We start from the raw sequence: 10,811 nt of genomic DNA on the forward strand, positions 1-10,811 counted from the left end.
GTTCCTCTTTGCCCCACTCGAGGTTAAGGTAGAGGCAGGATCTTGGTTGTGAATTTACAGCTTAAGTGGCTGAGTTAGATCTTTGTTTCACACGACTGGAAACTCAAAACTCAAACAAACGGCTGATCTTGGACTTATGGTCCTTCAGGGCGGCGGATATCTGTAAATTTTATGCCACAAGAATTAGATGTGTGTGGGGGGGGGGGGAGAAGTTTCTCACTCGTGTTCGGGGAAGTATTGAGAGTTTTAAAACTCTCCTCAGAGGAATCGTGGTAGCAGCCCCCCCCCTCCCCGTTGGCTGAAGTCTGCAAAATTCGGGTTTCGATATCCGCGGTAGTCAGAGCACATATAGCCCATTGTGTAGCTTTGTCCTTAACATCATAAAAAGAAATAAAAAAAACCGGTAGTTACGACAGTTTGTTGGCTGATTTTAGAATTTTTATACAAAACTACATAAAGGTTAATCGCCCACAACCGGCCCTTATTTTGAACTAATACACTAGAAAAAATGCAGCTGGTCAACAGCAACCATTGACAACTCTTGGGCTACTTTAAATGGGACAATACTGGGATATAACCTTCACTATTATAGCGCATCCACGGTTGGCTCCATGCGATGTGTGGACGCGCATCGCGTTTTTTAAGGAAAATGGAATGCGAACCATGAATCTTCTGGTTCACAGTCTGAGCATATTGACCACTAGGTCACACAAGACCCTGAGACATGGTGTATACTGACAGTCTTCCACTGGATGGCAATAATTAAGGATTATGACAAAATTTAACAATTGTACACGATGACCAGCCGCCACTTTCATCATACAGTCCACCACGCTCCCCCTGACCTCACCCCTGCTGACCACGTCGCAATAGATTCAAGTGGTTCCTGGAGAGATGCTGCTTGCTTTAATTCTAAAGAATGATCGAAAATAGTAGCGCCCCAAGCGTCATTTCCAGAATACACCTTCCGTGAAATCTGGTACATAAACGTAAGATTAGGGCTTAGAGAATACTCCAAAAATACTACTATTTTTATAACTACCTTATATTCCGTTTCTCTTCAAAAATCGATCTTACCAGCCTACTAGGACTCAATGTGTTCCAGTGGTTAGTTCTTTCCGTCTGTAGATTTAAGGTTTCGTGGTTCGCGTCCCGTTACCATCATAAAAAAAATAACATTCTGTACTTTGAGGTCGTGCGTGAGTTATAGGAGTGACGGTCAAATCCCACTATTTGGTTTGATAAGAGTAGCCCATGAATTGGCGGCAGACTAGCTGTTTTACATCTAATCTATCGCTTGAAAATTAGGGACGGATAACGCAGATATCCCTCGTATAGCTTTGCGCAAAATTCAACAAACAACAAACTTAACAGCTCGGCAATTACGTTACATTTTATACTTTTATTCCTAGTCAAATAATGCCAGTTATTTGATATCAAAAATCACTCAGAGAAAGAGTTTAGAATTATTTGTTCTCCTTTTTCATAAACTCTGATAATAATTAATTTAAATATTTCAAATATATAGAAATATCAAAGAGAGAGTAAGGTGTATTAAATATGATGACGAATTTCTGTTCGTTGTTTTTCTTTTTTATATATAAGTTTGTGAAAATTGTGTACGAAGAATTTTAATAAATCCCTTTGAAGTTATAAAACTGGCTGAATCTTACAGAGAAGTAAACATTAAAGCTAAAAATGAAGGAGGTTCAAGTTTCCGTATTAAAACAGAACCTAGATCGTGTAATAATATAATTAGTGCAACCTTATTTTGTGTTATATAACACGTGATAGTATCGATCAAACGTGTCGCTTTGAATGAATTCTGTACATTCTTTAGTTGTTATATAGTTAATTAGTTTTATGTTTCTTTGTCGGTTTGTCTTTAATCTTCAGCTGATAGGCCAGCTACTCAACAGCATCCACCGCCAACTCTTGGGTTATTCAAATTGCATAGTGGAATTTAACCGTCACTTTTATAACGCATTCACAGCCTCAAATTTCGGAACGCGTTTTTTTTTTCAGCAACGGAACGTGAAACGCGAACTCTAGTAGGGCTCACCGTCTAACAGTGAAGAAATTCTCGTGTTACGAACGTAACGGTTCATCACTTAACTATACGTGCACAAAATGAAACTCTACACCGCGGCTACAAAGAGAATGAAGCAGTAGTTAGAGAAAATAAGAATAGAAGCTACAATAGTGCATGACTGACAGACAGACAGATATTGTTTCTCGATAAGGTACGATAATGGTGTAATATTTGCAGCCCTTCGATCACAGTTAACTTATAACGATGGAGAAGCGGAAGTTGTAACGTTATAACTTCTAATATAAGCAGAAACTCGAGGGCTTGTAATGATAAAATTCGGAGTTTGAATCTGAATATGTCCATCCGTTTGATACAGAATGGTCAAAATTATACAGGTGGTCAAAATCGAATTTAAACAAGCACAGAAGATAAAAAATATAATACTAATAAGGTAGAGCGTGTCCATCAACTAGTTTATCTATTCACCAGTCTTCTGACTAATGTAAACCTAATTCTGATTTTTAATAATTTAATTAAAATTGATATAAATTACAGTTCACCAATTTAATCCAGTTCACACGGTACCAATTGTTGTTAATATAAATATCGCCTCAATCACTACTATATCTGTCATCTCTCAGCCTGCCTTGTCAGCCCTGGTATTGTGCAAAAGGCCTCGTCGTCACTGGATATAGCAGATATAGCGTGATTGAAATATTATTACATCCTTCTTTATTTTCACTCATAACTACTTAATATTATCAGTATCTTATCCATATATCTTTCATCAGTGTAGAAGGAGAAAAATAAAACATTCCAGTAATAAAAAAGATTAGTTTTAGTTTGTTTTGAATTTCGTGCAAAGCTACACGAGGGATATCTGCGCTTACCGTCCCTAATTTGGCAGTAAAAGACTAATGGGGTTACTCTTTTAACAACGAATAGTGGGATTGACCGTCACATTATAACGCCCCACAGCTGAAAGGGCGAGCATGTTTGGTGGGATGAAAATTCGAACTTACGACCCGCAGATTGCGAGTTGAGCACCCTAATAAAGGAGACTGGCAAAAATAAATAAACAATTCAATAACAGATGCCAGTGTTGATTAAAGTTTCGTTCCTAAGCTTTTTTTTTAGTTAGTGGGCTATTAGTACTTTGCCCACTGCATGTATCGAAACACGATTTTTAGTGTTATAAGCTCTCAGACTTACTGCTGGAAAAGAACTTAAATAAAACAACCATGGCAAGTATTTATATTGTTAGTAAAATATTAAATATGTATTTATACATGTGTTGTATATTCAGCCAAAACAAACACGTATTTTAATAAGTTAACAGTGCACAATCAGGGGTTCATATTTTTAGTATACAGCAAAATATATAAATCCAAGTGTTGGATTATACTCTCCAATTATGAATTTGATTTTTGCCTGTTATAACTCCCAGTGTAAAAAAACTGACAAAAATTAGTATCTTCATTGAAACAGTACTTATTTAAATACAGGGTTTATACAATAATACAAAAGAATTCTAATTCCAGTCACCAAAATCTATCAGTCAAACTGTCTTAGGCCTAACATTAGTTAAACCTTTATTAAGTACGGCCTATATTCGACAAAGAAATAAATTAGCACTTTCGTACGATATTTGTTCTAGTTTAGTTAGGGCTCAACTTTACCGTACTTAATACTATCAATAAATCAACTTATAACTTAATTCTACGACCTACCGTTATGCCTCTTTAAAACTTTGATAAACTTTTGATATGTTGTTGTACATAAACATCCGTTGAAATGAAGCGTGTGCGAATACACATTTAGATAGTAAAGTGCGCTCGCATTTTCAGGACAGATGAGAAGTTAATACTATTATAATAGATTAATCACTGTATAGATAGTAAATTTTCTTTACCATTTTTATGACCCATATGCTAATACGGACCCTGTAATCACTCAAGCAAGTTGGTAAAGATATAGTTTAAAAAATATTTGTCTAAGCAGCCGCTAGGGTCAGTATTGACTTTATCGGTAATTAAAGAAATTAAATATTTTCAAACGGCTATTTCGTTCACCTAAAAACTATGTATTGCTGGAAGATTGCAAATTGAAATTAAAAATTCGCTCTTCATTTTAATCAAATTAAAAAGCGCGAAAGGAGAAAGTCATTATACTATTGGAAATATTTACTTGAAAGTTTCCCTAAATTACAGCTTGTGAACGAAACGTCGAGGAAAAAGAATTAGCATTTCCATCTAGTTGGTCCAGTCGTGACCTAACGAGTAGCGTGTTGGACTATGGATCAGAGGGTTCATGGTTTGCGTTCTGTTGTAGTATAATCATACTCCGCATCATGTAGCCGTGGTGCTTTGTAAAAGTGATAATCAAACCCTACTATTAGGTTAGAGTGGTCTATGAGTTGGCGGAGGGTGCTGGTAACTATCAGCCTTCCCTCTAGTCTACCACTTTAAAAAACAGGGACGGCTAACTCAGATAGCCCTCGAGTAGCTTTGTGCGAATATCCGAAACAAACAAGTCATCTAGTATTTAATATATGTCTGACGTCATAACAGAATTAAAATAATTTAAAGCCACATAATTCTTTACCGGCCCATTATGGGTTTTCTATGTAGTTTATACCTAAAAACGTAACAGTTGAAACAGATAACTAAAGATATAATCCACTCTAAACCACTTTATTGTTTAAAATATTAAAAAATAAATGTGAAACCAGATCTACCACTTGAGTCATACCGGTTTACTGGGGATCTCACCCCTCATCAGTAACCTTGGACAAAGGCAAATCGGGTGTTGTAACATAATATTTTAGTCACGATCTTCCCTCCAGTGGTTCAGCGGAGGGTTTATAACTCTAATATATGGTGTTCGATCCCTGCAGTAGGCACAGCGCAAATAGCCAATTGTATAGCTTTACACCTAACAACAAACAAACCACCAATCACATGGTACAGTAATTGCTATAACAAATATTATGAAAAAGATGTGTCAATTCAAGTACGTCACAGGTTCAACCCCAGTACGGACAAACGAAACGCCTAAAAAAAAAAGACCACCGTTCATATCAAAAGTAGTGTTTTTTGGCGATTTTTTCTGCTATCCACACTTTGATACGGAACTTGAGAAACTGTTCAACTGTTACGTTTCCATTCGTTCTTCCCACAGATGGCGATTTAACGTCATTACTACCTACCACACAACCAGTAATCATTGATGGTTATACCGTGATATCTGTGAGGTGATGCAAAAGAAACCTGTGAACTTGATGACCGTTCTAGGAACGATAACATAGAGAAACTTCGAGAGAAAATCTTGGCAAGGTCTTTTATGGTTGAATTTTTTACTGATACCACATTCAAAGAGATAAAATAGATCTTAGAGGTCCTTTATAGAGATCACCGATTAATAAAGGTCGAATATTTCCAGAGAAACATAGCAGAAAATAACGGAAATCATTATTATCATTTAAATAAAAACTATTTATTGTTTCTTTTTATAAAAAGGTAATTTGATGTACAGGGAAATCGTTTTTTCTTGTCCAATGATATTTTTTTAACTCCCGATCCATAATACTACTTAATCTTCCAACCAACTCTTTGCCCCCCCCCCCCTAAATAAAATATTCTAGAAACTCTAATGCATGTTTCAGTACTGTAGAAATAAATGATCGATTTAAGATTAATTTCAAACACGCACACTGGGGGTTTCCAGTAAGAGATGCGCAGTTGAAATGTTGTTATACTTTCCTCATATTGGAAATGGGTCAGTGAAGAATAATGTGATTATAATTACTATCATAATTTGATAACTGACACGAACTCCTGAAGAGGACACTTTTAGTCGAAACATCGTCTTATTTGATTTACTTTATATTTATGTATAAATGAAACAACGTCTTCTGTTGTATCCAGATATATAATATTGATATTATGACATTATGCCACACATTTACGCCGATACGTAAATTCAAACAAGAAAGTAGTTCTCATAGAACTCGCCAAAAAACTCACTCATATGTTTTTATTACCACTTGTTAAAAGTTGCAACCGCAAAATCTCATACTAAAACATAAACTGAAGATTTCACTCATCAAGAGCCTGGTGGTTAGGGCACTTGACTCGCAATCTGCCGGTCGCGGATTCAAATCCCATCACCAATCATGGCCGTCCTTTCAGCCGTAAGAACGTTATGATGAGAAGATCAATCCATTGTTGGTTGGTAAAGAGTAGCCTTTAGCCTATCATTTCCAAATTACAGACACAGCGCAAATAACCCTTGAAATTCAACAAACAGTCATCAAACCATTAGCCAGTGGAAGTTGAATGGTCCTCAACGTCGAAACTTACATCCTACTAACTAATATGGATCTTAATTTTTATTAGATTTCGTAAAATACACACACATATATATAGTTATTATTTCATCTCATGTACTTTATGGGTCAGGCATGACCGAGTGAATAACGGATCGGAAGGTTCAAGATTCGAGTCCGCATTATGTTGCTGAACACCCAGTGGGCATGTTATAAAAGTATCAGTCAAAATCCTGCTATTCGGTTAAGAGTAAATTTATAGGCGGCAGGTACTACTGTCGGGTTGCCTTCCCTGTATGCGAAAACCTTAGAATATGATCCGTTCTCGAATATGCTCGCTCTTTCAGCTATGGAAAGTTATAATGTATCTGTCAATCCCACTATTCGTTGGCGGTGGGTACTGTTGACTAGCTGCCTTCCCTCTAGTCTATCACTTCGAAATTAAAGACGGCTAGAGCAAGTATCCCTCGTGAAATTAAACAAACAAACTGACCTGGTCGTTTAATGAACTCATGTAGCTCATAAAATGTCTTACAAGTTGTAAATAGCAAATTCTTTTTGCGACTTGGTTATTTAATTTTCTTGTAGAATATTACCTACAGTACGAATTTCAGAAGAGTTAACAATGAATTATACGGATACATAAGCCATTGAGTTATGAGTGTTCACATTTGTTTACAGATATCAATTGTCTACGTAAATAATACACAAGTCTAGATGGAGCTAGATGAAGTTTATTTTTTAAGTTGTTACACAATACTGACCAATGGCATGGTCTGTAAAGCTGATGACCTATAGATATCCGTTAAAGTAGGTTCATCAGTTTTCCAATCCACTCCTTGATTTATCGTTCTAACAAAAAAAAAATTCAACATCACCCTAAAAGAAACCCCTCCCCTACCTTCCTGACATGCAGTGGCCCATTATTTTCAGTCACCAACAGCGTCACACATTTTCTCAAGAAATGATATAAAAAAACAAATCTGTACTAATGACGTTTTTGACCTGTTTATGTTAGAGTATTCTCTGAGAGAACATATTGTTTTTAGAACAAACAATACGAATTGGGTAATAACGCTAGGAGAGAACCAACAATATATATATATATATATGACTGGTAACTCACTTCCGGCGAGCGGTGGAATCTTATGCGGATGTTCCACTCTACGGAACCATTTTTTTTTCATACACAGCAGAATGGTTTCCGTGAATTTGTCGCTTCACTTGGTGTTCACTTCAAAAAATACATTATATCAACTGAATGGCATTTTATAAAAATCTGGTTGAAAGCCTAAAATCGTTTTCTTTCCGATCGAATGCGCACGCGGATATAATATATATACACACACACACCCATATATTTATACTGTTTAAAGAAATAGGGCCGAAAACATAAACCGTTGCACATAAAAGTTAGGCATTAAAACTAAAATGTCTAAAAAAAGGTACTACAGTGGGAGAGTTATCTGAGAATCTAGGACGCACAAAAAAGGATACGCTGTTTATCGGATTTTGCAATTCTCGCAAGTTATACCAGCTCCCGTGACTAGCTTAATAAAACCTAATATATCTAGCTTAAAAACTGAATTTTCCTGACAAATTAAAAACAAAATTATCGGTAAAAACATCAAAAACACAGTTGAAAAGTAAATAAGTTATTGCAGTTAAAAATTTATTATTTATTATTAAATATATATATATATATATCAACTGACGATTATGACTACTAATTAGAACATGTATTCACTAAATTTACTTATTACACTACAGATTTGAAAATGGATACCATGTTACAAGAGTTTCGAAATTACCCATATCAAGATATAGCACGGTTCAAATATTCATTAAATAACATTCATAACATGTCTGCCACAACAATAAAAACCTTTAACACAAACATACCTTCAATCTCTACGGGGTTTTCAATCCGTTTTAATTCACCATATAGTAACCTAACTTAATTTACGTATGTGAATAATGTTTTTTTTTTGGTTTGTTGACCCAAGAAAAGAACTCTTTAACACAAATATACCTTCAATCTGTTTTTCAACATCTTACGTCAGCTGAATAAGCTACAAAATCCACTAACAATTCATCATACTGATAAATATACTAAAACATCACGTAAGATATGCAAGATATGAGAGCTTTTGGTTTGGTTGTTGTTAAGTGCAAAGTTATACAATGGGCTATCTCTGCTCAGCCCACCACAGGAATCAAAACCCGAATTTTAGCGTCATAAGTCTGCAGACTTAACACTGAGCCACGGGGAGGGGAGGAGGATTTGGGAAAGTAAACCCTACTCCTTCAGGAGAGCTTTGGAATGGTAGATCTACCTTTTTGAGGGTTGAATTCCCATTTCATACGTGATTGGAATTCAACCCTGAACTGTAGGAAGGTCAACTTTCCAAGAGCACCGTGGTTATCGGTTACATATACCCGTGTATAATTTATATTTATTTGAAAGGTAAATGTATGAACTATATTTCAATATAGGAATTGCATTTGATTCTCGACGGATTTGCTAATCTATTTTTATTGATATAAATATAGATCTATTTTTATGGTTGTCAATAAACACTTGAACATTGTTTGCAACGGAAACTGATGGTTGTCAACAAAAGTTTTAACACTGTTGACGATGAAGCTGTCACTATAAATGACTTATTTTTAAGTCTTCAATGGTAATAGAAGATACGACGACTTTTCTTACAGTAAAAAGGAGGATTAGTGATTAGAAGCAGACTCTCTTAGTAACGTAAACAGTAAGCTTTTAAGACTCCAATATTTCGCCGTGGAGAGATATACATTTTATAAAGAAGATTTATAACTAAGTATCCAGACTATCTCTTCAACTTCTTAGTGTATCGGATCCTGGTGTCTAGTTTTCATTTCTGCCCTAGTAACAGGAAAAAAGGCTTGTATCCAACATTCAATGTGCTTAGTTATCTTTTGTTTATCATTACTGAATATTACTCGGATAATCAGATTCGATAAAATCGATAACTGTTTCTAATCAGAAATTGAAAGAGTAATTTTGTTTGAATACGAAAGTTTATCCCTGAACACACAAACAAACATTTAAATGTTTAAATATTAAATTATGTTGAGTGATTGCGGTAATTCTTACGTGTCACGTGACTTACGACGGGGGCAAGTCGTACATGCTGGATTGCATTTTCAACAGTCATTCACGTAATACAACACACACACATTGACCTACCAAATCACGAGCAAATTCACGAAGAAAATGTTACTGTATTGTCTCTACTTCTTAGTTTCGACTATTTCTTTACCTTCGTCATGTTTTCTAATGAAGGATCCAAAATGGCCGACAATTATCCCATTCGATTCGATTTTATGAACACGATTAATCGATTTCAAAATCGTTGGAGCCTCAGTTTAAATAATGTTTTTATTCATGCTTATTCAATATCACAAAGTTTACCTAGGTACAAATACTGTTGGGCTAAAGTTTGACTGCAGCATTTTGGTCATCGGTAGTAAATGTTACTGGTCATTCTTTGTTATCAGTCTATTTTTCTCTCAACACGTTATAATCCAATAAACTCTAAGCCAGTTAAGATCTTCACATCCAGTGTTATTCTAGCCATTACCAATACCAAGCATGTAAAGCTAAACCTAGCCATGTCTCTTCTAGGCAGTCGGGAATTCGATTTTTCTCTGCGTGTCCACGAAACCGATGTTTTGTTGTTTTTTTTTTTCAAGAATGCGAGGAATGATATCAGGACGAATCAACGATAATTAATATATGATGAGACGTAAAAGATGACTTATGTCGAGAATAATGAAGTTGTACTGCTCCAACTCTTTTTCAGAAAGAAGTCCATAATAAGTTCCTTTTCGTGCCACTGATAGTAATGTTGCCTGCTACCAACTCCCTCCAGATCAACATTTCCAAAGCTTTAATGACACAGAGTTCAACTACCCGGTCCATCTATACTGCCTTGTAATTAAACCAGTTTAAGTGAAATCAAACGTATCACTAATTGCGCATCGCTTCACTAACTATATATTTAATGATTAAGCTACAATTGCCTGGTTTGTAGTGGGGAGTGTGGGGGATGGAGAATTGAGACGATAATAAAATTCTACCGGAAGAGATCCTAAAATACTACAACAATAATTACAATGAATAATAAATAGTTTCGATTATAACTAATAAGCTAACTACAGAAAAGCTCTGGCAAAGGATATTAGTTGGGTACCCTCGCTGCTAGCGGTGTTTTCGGTCTTTAACCCAAGAACACCTGACGAGGCTGGGTCTGCTTAGCGATATTAACCAAACACTGAAGTATAATTGTCACATCTAAAGCTCCGTGTATCATTTCTAACATATTTGGCCAATGTAGTTACTATTATTTAAGGAATTCAATCTTATGTATTAATCTAGCTAATATTATAATTAACTAAAATTCATAAAAATTATTG

General features: G+C 35.5%; 1 pseudogene; it reads right to left on the bottom strand.

Moving 5' to 3' along the window:
* The window catches only part of LOC106467330, an 88,527-nt pseudogene that overhangs the window by 65,988 nt on the left and 11,728 nt on the right, over window positions 1-10,811 (bottom strand).

This window comes from Limulus polyphemus, unplaced genomic scaffold (assembly GCF_000517525.1).
Source record: "Limulus polyphemus unplaced genomic scaffold, Limulus_polyphemus-2.1.2 Scaffold2570, whole genome shotgun sequence".
In the NCBI taxonomy this organism is placed as follows: domain Eukaryota; kingdom Metazoa; phylum Arthropoda; class Merostomata; order Xiphosura; family Limulidae; genus Limulus; species Limulus polyphemus.